The sequence below is a fragment of the Ambystoma mexicanum genome, chromosome 8, assembly GCF_040938575.1.
Source record: "Ambystoma mexicanum isolate Mex_15411 chromosome 8, UKY_AmexF1_1, whole genome shotgun sequence".
Lineage (NCBI taxonomy): Eukaryota > Metazoa > Chordata > Amphibia > Caudata > Ambystomatidae > Ambystoma > Ambystoma mexicanum.
The window spans coordinates 1,308,316,185-1,308,331,349 of record NC_090929.1 but is presented as its reverse complement, the minus strand read 5'-3'; the positions used below and the strand labels follow the sequence as shown (position 1 = coordinate 1,308,331,349).

Sequence of the window (15,165 nt, the reverse complement as noted above, 5' to 3'; positions counted from 1 at the left end):
CTGTTTAGCATTGAAGGGCAAAGTATTTATTAGAAAGGAAAGTCTTAATGTTATGCTATGCAAGATGTATGTACCCTTTAATGTAGCCGGGGCACTATTGTATGACTGTTGTCGACTGACCAATATTTATTTTATTTTTATTTTATTACATTTGTTACACGCCCAGACCCTCGGGTATCATGCCGAGGTTGCAAGAGAAATTGTTCATGATTACATACAGAATATTCACATTGTTACATAAAGGGAATAACTGCTTAATTCTAGGCAGCCATTCTAGCAATATGGCAATCAACACATAGTTACAAGTTAAAACATAAGGAGGAAAGTTACAGTTATATTTACAGTCACTCAGGGCTATTGCCCTACATATTATTTAAAAAGCCATGTTTTGAGTGATTTTTTGAAGCTTGAAAATGAGCCCTCTTCTTTGATGCTATTGGGAAGGGAGTTCCAATGTTTGGGGGTTAAGTATTTGAAACTACTGCCACCCGCTTTGGTATTCTTGTAGTGAGATATCTCAAGTAGTCGATGGTTGTAGGCTCTAAGTGTCCTTAAGAAGGTTTTTGTTTGCAGTACTTTGTTAAGGTATTTGGGAGCTGAGCCCTGTTGGCATTTGTAGGATATGCGCAGGGTTTTGAAGATGATCCTATCACTGGTAGCCAGTGGTGATCTCTTCTGATCTTAGAGATGTGATCTGATTTCCTGATGCCGAGGGCTGCTCTAAGGGATTTATTTTGTATTAGTTGTAGTTTTTTTAGATTAGATTTGGAGGTGCCTAATAGTAATACATTACAATAGTCAAGTCGTGACAGTATTAGGGTTCTAGACAGAGTGACGCAGAATCCCCTGCAGTTGCAGGGGTGAGAAATTGTCTACTTAGTGCAATTAGTTTCGCTGTGTAGGATGCGGTCGATGAAAGGCTACTGATGTGTTTATTCATTGACAGATTAGCATCCAAGTAGACTCCTAAAATGTTTACTTGTTTCAGGACATGTATCCTGGTGCCATTGATGTTGATCGAGACATAGTCAGAGTGAAGGGTGCTGATTTTAGGCTGCGAGCCCACAATGAGAATTAATTTCGGTCTTCTCATCATCGGATGGTAGAGAACCATGGCGCTATTAGCGCCATGGTTCATGCCGGTAAAATACTGCCACCGTCTTGGCGGAAAGGGGAATTACCGCCCCATTCCAAGGTTGGCGGTGCGGTAATTCCCCCTTCCACCATTGCCCTTCCCCATTCCCATTTTTGCCCCATAGGGCTCAATGGGAATGGGGAAGGCGCTAATTATGGTACCGCAAATTGCGGTACCGTAATTAGCTCCCTGGGTCCCTTTGCGGGTTGGTTTTTAACGCCTGCAAAAAGCAGGCGTTAAATCCCCCAACCCGCAAAGGGACCTCGTAGTAAGGCGGTAAGGATTTACCGGTACCGGTATTTTACCGGTACCGGTAAATCCTTACCGCCATCCGTGTAATGAGGCCCAAAGACTATTTAGGGCCATCCAGTTTTGGATGATCACATACATTCTCTTGATGAGTATGGTATCTTGGGTGTAGTTTCCTGAGAGTGGGATGAGGATTTGGGTGTCATCCGCAAAGTTGGTATAGATGACACACATATCGTCTAACGCTGCGAAGAGGAACTTTGTGTATTCATTGTAAAGTGTAGGAGAGAGACAAGAGCCTTGGGTCACTCCAATGCGGACAGGGATGGGGTCAGCAGCTTCCTTGCCTATAGAGACTCTAGAGGTTCGGTCAGCTAGGAAGGATTTAATCCACAAGGTGACATCCATGGAAAAGTTAAAGTCTTTAGCTAGCGTGTTGCAGAGTTTATCATGGTCTACTAGGTCGAACGCTGCAGAAAGGTCTAGTAATAGGAGGATACATAGTTTGCCAGAATCTTTAATGGTATCCATCTGGATTTTGAGGTCCAATAGAGCTGTTTCCATGCTATGGTTTGGCCTGGACCCAGATTGTCTTGAGCCAAGAAGTTGGTAATTTTCTAAATGAGATTGGACTTGGTTATAAGCTGTTTTGTCAATGATTTTAAGTAAGAAGGGACATGTAGGTTTTGGACTGTAATTAGTTGGTACAGTCGGGTCTAAAGTGTTGTTTTTTAGCAATGGTGTGACCCATGCCTCTTTAATACTAGCTGGGACCAGATTAGCTTTGAAGGAGGCATTCACAAAATTAGTGATGATAGGTGTGAGAGTGTGGGTGCATGATTTAACTATTTGTGCTGGGAAGGAGTCTCCTTTGCAATTTGATGCTTTGAGTTGTGACATGATGTCACAGACTAGTTCTTGGGAGACTGGACTGAAGGCAAAAGGAGGGCTGGTAATAACAGCGGTGTTGAGAGGATGTTTGTCACTAAGGAATTTACTTGCTAGCACATCCTTTTTGGTGGTGATTTTAGATTGTAGCAGCTTAATGTTGGTAGCCAAGGCATTTTTGTATGGTGGTACACCAATCTTTGCTCGATTTGGTAGGGTTAATGATTGGGATTGTATTTTACAATTTCTGTCAAGATGGTGAATAGTTCTTTAGCGTAGGAAGCCGTGTTTTTGATCCGCGTATTGTAGGCATTCGCTTTGGTTGAGATTATGGCTGATCTATAACTTTTATTGGACAAGAGATAGGAGTTTTTTGATTCAGGCGTGGGGCTTTTCCTTTAGGCATGTTCTAGAGCACGTTTCTTTCTTCTAAGAGCAACCAAGTCATCATTAAACCAAAAGCATGACCATTTGTCTGTGCGTTTTGTTTTGGTGGTTAATGGTGCTACTGCGTTGATTGTGGAGGTGAGACAGTTTTTTAAATATCCGCTAGGTGGCATGGGTTATCACTAGTGATTGTCACAGTATCTAGAGCTTTGCTGAGTAAGGGATTGATGTTGTCAGGTGTGAGCTTGTGGAGGTTTCTAGCTTCGTAAGTGAGTATAGATTTTTGTTCATCAGGGAGGGGTTCAGCAGTGGTAATGGTGAATTAGATGTTGAAATGGTTTGTCCAGCTGGGTGCAGAGATAGAATCAATGTCGATAGTAGAGTTATGCGTAAGGATCCAATCAAAAGTTCTACCCTTAATATGGGTGGGGGCATTGACAAGTTGTTTGAAACTCATGTCCGTAAGAGCTACGTGGAGGGCCTCTGCTTTGGAATCACAACTATCATTGACGCCTAGATTTATGTCTCCAAGGATGACACATTTGGTGTTTGGTTTGATAAGTGGGGCAAGTACAAGGGGGATGTCTTATTCCGGCTGACTGTTACACTATGTGACCAAGATATTCCACACTATCTACCGAGATCTTACATTTACCTCTTTTAACAGTCAGGCCTGCCTCGCCCAACTTTGTCAACACCACTCTCAGTAGTTTATCATGCTCCTCACTGGACTCTGCATAAACTAGCACATCATCTTGGAAAATTATTACATTTTTAACACCCTCCAATACCATCTCCATACTCCTCTGAAACACTGCAGTCGCAGAAAAGGCATTCTGCAGTATTTAAATGTCCCTTTGGTTGTGATGAAGGTAATTAAATGTTGGCAATCCTCTGAAAGCGGGATCAGATGATAAGCCCGTGACACGTCAATTACAGAGAACATTTTCGCTTTATTCAACATGGCCAACTCTTCATTAATAATGAGTAGTGGATGGTGTTCTACTAAGATGTTCTTCTTCAGGTCTCCCAGGTCTACACATTGGGCCTCATTACGAGGTGGGCAGTAAGGGTTACTGGGCACCAGCAAGGAGACCGGTGCCGGTAAACCCTTACTGCCCTATTCCGAGGTCCCTTAGCGGGTCCAAGCAGGAACGGCTGGTCTGACCAGCCGTTCCCTGCTGGTCCCGTTAAGGGACCTTGAAGCTAATAACGGTCCCGGAATTTGCGGGCCCGTTATTAGCGCCTTCCTCATTCCCATTGAGCCCTATGCGGGCTCAAATGGGAATGGGGAATGGTAAACTGAATGGGGACTTACTGGATCCGCACAGGTCAGAATATCTCGGTAAGTACCCATTCTGCCAGACCGGACCCGGGTTTGGAGGCAGCCATGGCGCTAATAGCGCCAAGGCTACCTCCAAACTCGGAATGAGGCCCATAGTCTTATGTCCCCGCTAGCCTTGGTAGCCACGACAACTGGAGACAACCATTCCGACCCTTCCATCCTTTCTATAATCCCTCTTTGAAGTAGTGCTTCAATCTCTTCCTTCACCTTGTGTTTTATGTTCTGTGGAACTGGCCTGACTTTGTGTATTCTTGGAACAGCTCCCTGCTTCAGTTTAATTCTATGTTTATATCCTTCGAGTATCCCTAAATCTTCGGGGAACACATTGGGAAATTATTTTTCCCATTGGTCTCTCACTTCTGCAATGGTAACTGGATTCTCAGCATTTTCTTGGATTCTGATCCCCAGTTTCTTCTGTTCACTCGAGCCCAATAATGATGATCCCTCCTTAGTGACGAAAATCTCACCTTCACAACTCCTCCCCTTAAATTTAATGTTTGCTGAGAACTTCCCAAACAACTCTATTTTGACGTTCCCATACGCGTAAGGTTCAATCCCTGGATGTTGCAACTGTTTAATGTCTCCATACACAACGCTCTCATATGTCTTCTTTAATATGATAGTCAATGGGGAGCAACTGTCCATCTTCATGGTAACCACCCTGCAATTTACCATGAAGAAATCAATTGGTCCTTTTTCAAATTTGGACACTTCTCCTATTTCTAAGACATGCTTAGATTGTTGAAATTCTCTAGCGTTCTCCTCTTGTTCTGGGCATCTGGTGTTGGTATTGGCTTCAATGTTCACTACTGAGGAGTTTTCTCTACATACTCTCTCGAAATGCCCTTTCCTTTTGCACTTAAAACAGCTTGCATTACGCGCTGGACAGAATGGATTCGATTAAACATGTCTATTGCTGCTGCACTTGAAACATTGTAGACTTCTAGTACTGTTGGATCTCTTGATCCTGACTGCTGCCACCTCATTTACTTGTTTGTCCTTCTTCATGCTAGCCATATACTTCGATGTCTCCTCCATTCCTCTAGCAACCTCTACCGCTTGTTCCAGGGGAAGATCCCTTGACAGCAACTTTTCTTGCACCCTACTGTTATTGGTGAAATGCACTAACTGGTCACGAATAAGGGAATCCGCTAATTGCCCAAACTCACATGAGTGCCTGAGGGTCTGGAGTGTGGCAATGAATGTTTCTACAGGTTCATGAAGTTCTTGGGTTCTCGAAAAAAATGTGTGTCTTTCAAAAGTGACATTTTTCTTCGGTTCAAAATGCAATTGTAGCTTTCTGATTTCAACAGAGAACTGATCTTCATCACCTTGACCCATTTCAACGGGCTCCGCCAAACCATCAAAAACACTGCGTCCCTCAGTCCCCAGATTGTGAAGAAACACAGCTTCCTTCCTAGCTGGGGCAAACTTATCGCCTACAATAGCCACAAGGTAGGTGTCGAACATCTTCCTCCACCTGTCCCATCTGATAGGTGGTGAACCTGGTTCAGCCAGGAAGGGTGGGGGAGGTGCCATACTCGCAGCCGCCATGACTGTTTCAGGTGAAGCACCAACTTCTACAATTTCAGGGCACAATACTAGCCACTTCTAAATTGGGGCCTACATTTAATACTTTTCCTGTTGTAGAGCCACCATTAGTCCAATTATTAGAATAATTATATGTATTGGGCCTCCTGTCAATGAGCAGTGTTGTCAGGCACACTAGCTTAAGACAACTACTCTTCTAATATCTGGTTGAGATCGAAGGGTTCTCCTGACGCTTACTAGTTACACGGGTGCCGAACCCTTGAATATCTGTGTTTTCCTTTTCTATATGGGTGAAGTGGCACCTGTATTCACCGTGATTTGCCCTTAGTATGGAGCAATAGGCTTTTAAGGTGCCTTCACACGTGTCTCCACAATGCTGCACAGGTAACGCAGCTGCCAGCCTACATCAGTCAATACGGTAATAGCTGGCATAAGAGTCAAGGCAGTGGGCGGGGCATTGATCCCTCGTTTGCCGCTGCAATGCCTGGGGAGTAGGCGGAGTGGCTTGAATTAGCAGGTTATACGGAGGCAGCCAGCTCAAAGGCCGCCTGAAAGCCTGGAGGCTGCTGGCCGTATCTCCGTATTTCCTTCACCCGGAACGCAGCACAATGACCGCAAGGCAGGAAAACACACGTTGGGCGGGCCCGCTGCTGGTTACTCCCTCGTCGCCAATTAAAAGAGACACTGTGGGTGGGTAAGACTCTTTATTTCAGCGGGCCCTCCATCCAAACACAACTAATTGACTCGCTAGAGTTCAAACCCCGCATTCCAGCTTCAAGAGGCGCATGGAACGAGCTGCACGTCTCGTGAAGCTGGAATGCGGCAACATGAATTACAGATCACTACAGGATACTTGGCTCCTCTGTTACACCACAGTGAGTTTTTTTAAGTGAATTTGAAATGTTAACTTGTGCCGATGCAATTTTATTTGCAAAGGTCTGCTGTACTGTGTTGCATTCCTTGTTAGTAGGAATGAACCGCTTGGTTTTTAAGTTTGGCTTTTTCTAGACTCCAACTATTTTTTTGTGTTATTATCTGCAGACTCGGTTTCGTTGTAAAAGATTTTTTTAGCTTCGCTTCATATATTAGTTGTTTATATGTATATTATATTTGTTTCCATGCCTTCCTATTTTCATCTGACTGTTTTTTCCCCAGATCCGTTCTAATCGTCTCTTTTCTATTTTTGTCTGGATCAAAGCCGGAGTATACCAAGGTTGTGTGACAAAGTGCCTGCAAAGAGTACATTACAGTGAGTACTTGTGCAATGGTATATATATATATATATATATATATATATATATATATATATATATATATATATATATATATATATATATATATATATACAGTGACAAATCTTTGTTAAGGGACATTATGGTTAAGTTACACTGATAAAAACCTATCAAATTCAGTGAAAAAACATTGTTAAAGAGACATACTTTATGGTTAAGTTGCACTTATAAAAACCTAACACATTCAGTGGAAAAACTTTGTTAAAGGGGTGTTATGGTTAAAAGTAAAATTGAAAACCCCCAGCAATTCAAAACCTCAATCCCTTCCATTGTGTAGAAAATCCAAATTCTCCCATTTATGTTTCCCATTGCGATTCCCCATCTCTTTCCTAATTAAATGTATCTTTTTGTTTTCAATATTTGTGTGTGTACTATTGCAGCTTTTTCTTTCTAAAAAGCTCAATTCTGAGTATGCAGACTGAGCAACTGTCTGAGCTGTCCATTTCCAAAATGGAGGTGCCCCCGGACAACGCGCATGTCTGGACATGTCAGCTCTGTTGTGGAGCACTTTTAATTCATTTGGGGACTCTGCCCCTGTCCTGCGGACACGGGCACGCATACGCACCTGATCTCACTATGCCCCCGGACACCGTGCCTGTCCGGCCATATCCACTGGCACGTCACACTTTAGTTTGGAGTCTACACCCTTGTCCTGTGGGCAATGGCATGCATGCGTACATCGCCCCCTGCCCAATAGGTGTCCGCAGGACAGCCGTTGTGTCCGCGGATGTCTGAGGATGTCATCATGTGACCACACCTGCGTGGTGCGACAGAAGTGTTTGCGGACAGTGTCCATACCCCCAGAGAGTTTAAAACTGCATTATTGGCCAATCCACAGTGTTTCAAGCTGAAACTTTATGCAGAGCTCCTAGACCGTGTCTTAGTTCATCTGAAAACTTTTTATAACTTTTAAAGCCCCATTTCTGGCACGATAGTCTGTGGACAGTCGTGGTCCGCAGACAGCCCCTCTGAAGGGGCCCATCCGTTACCGCTCCTCATTCTCAATCTGGATGTCCAGGAGAGAGCACCTACTGGTTTTTCTGTGCTTGTTAGAGACCGCACTGGTGTCTTCTATGGCCACTGCAGCTCCTCCACCACCAACACCATCTGGAGGGCCTGGAGAGGGGAACAGGCGTGGTGATACAGAAGTGGATCAAGAGGAAAATGAGGATAAGGTACTGGACGTTCCTCGCTCCAGCTTCCTTCATGAGTCCTGGGTGTGGCAGCTTTTTACCACCGTTGGGGGTGTACCAAAGGCTCAGGCAGACAAGGTGGTACTCAGTCATTGAAACCCAAGGCTGTACTCCTAGAGGACCACCTCCATGCTGTGTTACCTCAAGTCCAATCATAAGGGAGCACTTAAAGGTCTTACCCTTTCAAAGGGACAAACAGGTTGACGCCCACCACCTCATCATCATCCGCTCCTGTCATTACAAGGGACACTCCTGTGGGGCAGAGGATCACAGCGGAAGCCTCACAGGCCATAGATAGCACTTTCAACACATACCTTCCGAGGGTGACAGTGCTGTGCATGTACTGTGACACACCGCTCAGTAGGGGGGAGCAATTTCATAGTGCTTTTGAGGCAGCGGTCAAGAAGTACAAGAAACATTGTCCCCTACCTGATTAGGGCCCACCCAACATCTTCCTCTCTTCACCTGTCCCTTCGTCCCTGTGGTTGGTGCCCCTTCTCTCCCTTCGCTCCCCTTCCTTGTCTCTCCTGCAAAAATAAAAAGCCAAAAAATATATAAAACACTAAAAACACACAAAAACGGTTCCTTTATGAGGCACCTTTCACAGTTGAAAAATAGAAGTACCCAAAAAAGTTACAGGCCCCTACACAGCATGTGGAGTCCACAGACAGCACGCCATTCCAACAGACATCAGAAACATTTGTGTGGGGGTGGCATCAAAAACTCAACTCTTTTGCGCGGGAAAGTGGTGGCTCTGAAAATAACCTTTTTTGTATTTTTAGTTTCTATAATTTTTAAAGTAAACTAAAGGACATTCTATTAAACTATTTATGTCTTTAAACTTGCTAAAAACTAGGAATTTTGTTTTCCCTGTCTTTCTAGGTATTATTTTTGCACCTACATAAAAATGCTTTGTCTATTTACAAAACCTGCTTCAAACCATTTTGCATGTTTTGCAGAAAAGGCTGATTACCCACATCAATAAGATGGACTACATATCTGCAGAAAATATTGGCAATGTCACATTTAATATTTTCATTATGGAAAGACGTCATGCCAACATCGCCTAAAAATTCAACACAGCCTTGTTGACATTGCGCCCGCTTTCTCCATTTGTGGACCAAAGGAACTCAAGCGCATCCACATCTGTCTCTGGACAATGTGAGAAAAAATCAGTCTTGAATTCAGGAACATTTCCTTCAATTTGCCAAATGTCTCCTTCATTGCAAAATGCAGTGAAATTCCAGTCACATACCATAAACTGTTCCCTCCACAATGAACAATGATAATGTCCAGATGTTGCAGTGTGACCATATTTGGAGAAAATGGGAGCAAGTCCACCCACTTCATGCTGCACACTCCATACAATTGTACATGAACATCTTCAAATTCAAGATTTTCAGCCACTCCACAGTGCTCTACATACACTTTCAGTCAATGGATCCACCAGTGCCACAAAATCCATACATTCTGCCTCCTGAAACACATAACCATAGACATCTGCAGTCCTCTCAGCAAACAAAGTTTCCGCCAGACTCTCTCTTTGTATTCCACTGCCAGGAAATCTGATGGGCTAATCCCCTGGGCTGCACAGTCCCATTTCCATGCCTGGCATCCTCAAAATACCCAGATGTAGCACATGCCATCCGCAGGCTGCCGCAGGGTCCGTGGACAGATCGTCCAATTGAAAGGGGTGGGGAGGGAAATTAAACACAGTGTAAGTTATTTAATCTTTAGTGGTGGCTCTGAAAAGAACCTTTTACAGTTTTTATTTTTTGGGGGCTTTCTAGGTTGTTTTCCTACAACTGCTCATGTGCACTCGTCATCATTTTCACAGGAACTTTCTGAGTGCATTTTGAATGTTTTGAAGAAAGATTGCAGTACCAAAATCAGTGAAAGTCATGCTATCACTGAAAAAATTATGTCCTTCATACAGCTGAATGTTCTCATTTCAGACGATGTCATCCCAACACCATTCAAAAATGAACATACCCCATTGTTCACAAGGCACCTTGCTGCATCTTGTTTGGGACAAAACACGTTAATGCATCTCCATACTGCCCTAGGAGGTATGTGTGAAAAGATTATCTTTCCACATGGAAATAGTTCCATTTGTGCTTTCAGCATATTCTTCAATGCAATCTGCAAAGATATTGCATTGATGTATCCCAAACTATGTCCTGCACAAAGGACCACAATGATATGTGGACATTGGAAATGAGACATGTTTTTGCAATGTGCAAATAAACTCTCTAAGTTTTGGCCAGGCACACCATACCATGAAATCTCCACTACCTCCAATCAAATATTAGCAGAAATGCCACACATTTCTATGTACCTTTTCAGATTCACCATCCAAAATTATATCCCACCATCCACACAGTACGACTTCTCAACTTAACAACCACAGCCATCTTCCCTGCACACAACAATGAAAGCAATTGCTACCCTCTCTTTCTGTCAACCAGAACACCTCTTTGGCTAATCCCCAAAGTCCCCTTTCCATGCCAGCCATTCTCAAAAGACCTGGATGTCGCACGCCCAGTCCGTGGACTACTGTGCTGTCTGCGGACCCCGTAACAGAGCAGCCCTTCTTCCCTTTACACTTTAATCTTTGTAGCACTCCCTCATCGGCTACTTTCAAGCAGTCACACGCACCCATCCACCAATCACATCCAAAAACTCTACATCTAACTCAGTCATCTTAGTTCAACACTTCGGATTTACTGTTGAGCTCTCAGAGTACATGTGTTTTGTTACTCACAAACACCTGCATCAAAACCTACTATAATAATCTCCAAGATTTCTATTTGCAAATTCAACCACATCTGCATCGATCAAAACAAAGTACAGTTATGCTTATATGTTTAAAATTATATTCCTGCCACTTACCCTGCATTAACCTACTCAATAATCATACTCAATAGTCATACTCTCTTTTATCCCATCTCCTAACATGAAGTGGCAGTTACTTACAATGCTGTCTGGTTACTTTTTTTTTTTTATGAGCATTTTCATGACAGTTTAAAAATACATATTTATTTATTTATTTATTTATTTATTTTGAATTTAATCAAAAGAAAAATTATTTTTACAAGGTTTTGAAGAACCGACAAGACAGATAGACTCGTCCTCTTAGTGGGTGCAGTTCTGCGTTTGTTAGCCAACTAGTTTGATATCTGGTCTATCGTAACGAACGTTACTTGGGCTGGAGAAATTCCCGTCAACTCATTTGTAGATTGAGTTATCATTTTTAGCGTCAGATCTATTAGTTTCACAGCTGCTACGGTCCATCTTCTGGTTTCACTAGATATCAATCTGTTCCAAACAGAGTCCAGGTCCACCATTGCAGGATCGATAAGTAGCGATGTCAAGTAGGTGCTGCGGTTCTGAGTTGTCTCCGGACACATCAGCACAAGGTCTTTAAGTGTTTCTGAACAGTCTTGTTTTTTGCACAGACGGCATCCGGTTTCTGCCGATGATGTTATGATTGATATAATTTCATGTGTCAGCAGCAGGTTTAATCTAGCTTTCATGAATAAGGTCCGCAATGATTTGTTAGGAAATTTGATGCAATAATTTTGCGGTACTTTGACTTTGTTAAAAGTCGGGGGGAGGTGAGTCAGCAGTTTGTTTGCATTTGCTTTCTCGATAGTGTCAATCAAGTCTTTATGTTCCATTTTTTTTTCCACTCTTTGTGGATTGTGTCTCAGATCCTCCTCCGAACACGCCACCTCATTCAGTATTTATTTTTGGCGGGCGACCCATGTATTTAGAGCCTTACATTTTTCGCTTCTCAATTCTTCCGCAATGATGTTGTAAATGGGTAGTTAATCTGCTACTAGAATTTTTCGATACAGTAGCATCGCACTTTGTTCCACCAGGCCGGCCAGTGAGACGAGCCCCAGTTCCCGTCTGATTGCTGCCATTTGTGTTGATTTTGTAGTCCCAAGATAGCCTTCCAAACATACCCTTCAAGTTTGTTACAGATGATCTGAGACATGTTTACAGATGCGTCCATTCGGTAGATTAATGATGGCACCACTTTTGTTCTGTAAAATTACATATTTGCAATTCCAGCAGCACTGCCTGTGTCTTTTTTGTTAAAGAAAATAAAACCACATTTAAAATGTCTCTGCTGCATGTTGAAATGACAGATCCTGTGTTAAAGTTCAATATATTGACAATACATTCGTATTGGCCAATATGACCCATTATAATCTACCAAGTGTTATTTTTTCTTTCATTCTGTCACTTTTAATACCACTTCTCCCACTGACAAAGTTGCACTAAAACTCTAGAAATCCAAAGTCAAAACGAAAACTGCATGTGTGTTAGTAAGCATGGAATCTACATGGAATGAAAAATGGCAAAATGCAATGCATTTCAAATTATTTATTTCAGCACCATTCCAAGTACAACTAATAACTGCATGTATACATTTACAACAGTACTGTGTGTAATTTTAAAAAAATAAATGAAAGAAAATGGAAATGATTGGTGCAACATTTTGAAATAACACTCAGTGTGTGCAATTTTATTAACTTTGACACACATCCTTACTTGCTAACATTACCCTTTCTAATCTATACGTGCTTATTGGCTCCTTCATTTTTGTCTGCATTCTGGGACTTGTAGGGCTCCTTTTCTAATGCAAAATGTGCAACCACAACGCCCACCATACAAACAAAGAAACCATCATTTAATAAGTAAATACACATTGGAATGCATCACATTGGCAAGTATGCATGTACAGACAACATAGTAAACTTTCACACACGTGCCACTTAAAAGTGATCTACAAATACTTTCCATTTCCACTTCTTTTTTTATGTGAAAGTTACACACAGTGCTGCTATAAATCCACAAAACCATTTTTCAACTTTCATGTACAGCCTCCCAAAAAGGACAGCTTTTCAAACGCTCAGCATTTTCTATTTTGCATTGTATATAAATGTCACGCTTTCTTACTGCAGCCCTGTTATGCATACTTATCACGGGACCAACAGCCCAATTAGCAACAGAGCCAGTGCTCCCATGTCCCCATTCCCGTAGAGTCATATGGGACTCGACGGGAATAGAGGCTAACATTTTCCGGCACCTGAATTTCCAGGCCAACAGGACTTGTAATGTCCTAGTGGCACCGGGAAGCTAGGTGGCAAAATATTATTAGGAATCTGGTGGCAAGCCCTCTGCAGCAAAAACATTGGTTACCACCATACTCGTAATGAGGCCCAATGTAATAAACTCTTCCTTGCAGCAACTCCTACATTCGTAAATAATGTCTTCTTGTACTAAAATGATTTCACCATTACCATATATACCCACTAATGTTCTTCTCTCGCAATTGCAGTGAACAACAACCTCTAGGAAAACAACTTGAAGAAAACTACTCTTCACATCCTACAAAGTAAGTGCATTATTGTAGTAGTATTCTTTCTGTTACTCGTACAGTATAATTCAGCCACAGAGTAGCCTACAAAATTCCTTTCAAATCAACATTTATTTTGTTCTTGCTCATTGCACCTCAACATGGACACACATCTACACACAGAGCTACTCATTCAAACTTCCCAACCACAAGTATCAACCCATTACAAAATCAGGCAACCTTCTATTTTTCTCTGCCATCATATTCACACAGTCATTCACAATAAACACATATATATTCCACAAATCTCAAACCAACCCTTTCGTTTTCTTTCCAACAGACAGAACAGAATGCCTAATAAAAGCCAACTCTGTAGAAAACAAAGAAAGAATAGAGCCAGTTAAAATAAAAGCTGGCCAAATACTCATCCACCTATAGCACAATGTATAACAAACATTGAAACAAAACTGCTAATACAACCAATTAACAAAAGTAAACCAGCAACCCCTAAAAACACTAGGGCCCCTCTTCAAGAAAAGAAATGTATAAAGAAGAAGAAAACTGCTAATGACCCTACCTCTATATCTAACAATGTTAACATAGACATAGTGAAGTATTACAAAAAAGTAATTTTACAAAAAATGTTCCACCGTAGAGTACTTCACAATCATATGAAGACAGCTTTGAAATCACGCTCTACCCTTAAAAATTACTGCAGAAGACTAATCATGGAAGCTGTAATTGACAGTGCAATTCTGCTGAAAAGAAAATTGTTTATATTAATTTTACACAGAATGAAGTCACTAACAAAATGAATCAGTAAATTACAAAACATACTTATAAACATGCACAATGTCAACATAGATACATGTTCAAGCATCTGTGAAGGTGAATGGATTCACACAAGCAGCACAGACACATATTTTCATATAACACATATTTTCATATTTCAATGAAGAGACTTATAAACAAGAACAGAAGAACCCAATTGCCATGCATGATAATGGAAGAGGGTATGAAATGGTAGAAAACACCATTATGGCATAAGAAACCCTTATAGAAAACCCATCCCCAACAAACTTTAAATCAACTGTTCCTTTCACCCAACCAATCTGTCCAGTCTACAAATGACCATGTAGCTCAATGTGCAACGTACGACAATAATCCTTTCAATTATTTAGATAATTCCTCAATCTCTATGTGAAAGTGAGAGACAAAGTTAGAATAAACACTTTATGAACCATGGACTCAAATACACTGGACTGCAAGGACATTCATTAGCCTACATTTTGGGAACTGCTTGAAAAAGCACCTTCCACCACATCAAAATGTTAGGGGCACACCATTCCACTAAACAGAATCTTCTGCAGAGACTGTACTATGCAAGAACTATGCTTTACAACAGCAACATTTTAATAACTTTCTCCTACATAGAACAGCAGCCAAGGAGCTCCTTCAATAAATAGAACACATCCAAAGTAAATATTTTGGAAGTGAAGATGACTTAGAAAATTCAGTAACTTTAGAGAACATTAGTGAAAACCTTACAAACACCAATCGTCTAACAAACACATACAAAAAAGAATAGCAAAGTTCAAAAGCACATCTGCTGAAGTGCCAAACCAAGTATGTGTGTGTGGTCGTAGATCATTTTATAAAAAGAGCACGAATTGAGAATATGATAGAATAGAGGACAATGAGGAATCCCAATGATTCCAATTAGCTTTATAGCTTAAAACAGAAAATAAATACAA

At 41.6% G+C, this 15,165-nt stretch overlaps 1 protein-coding gene across 3 annotated transcripts in view; it reads right to left on the bottom strand.

Moving 5' to 3' along the window:
• Positions 1 to 15,165, bottom strand: part of STK32C (serine/threonine kinase 32C) — a 2,128,976-nt gene that overhangs the window by 1,403,250 nt on the left and 710,561 nt on the right. Inside the window, exon 1 of one of the 3 annotated variants that reach the window (XM_069611420.1) lies at positions 8,470 to 8,494. The exons of the other annotated variants lie outside the window; for them this stretch is intronic. The gene's annotated coding sequence lies outside the window, so the exon portion shown is untranslated. Of the gene's footprint in view, positions 1 to 8,469; positions 8,495 to 15,165 lie in introns of those variants that run through there. 3 annotated transcript variants of the gene reach the window in all.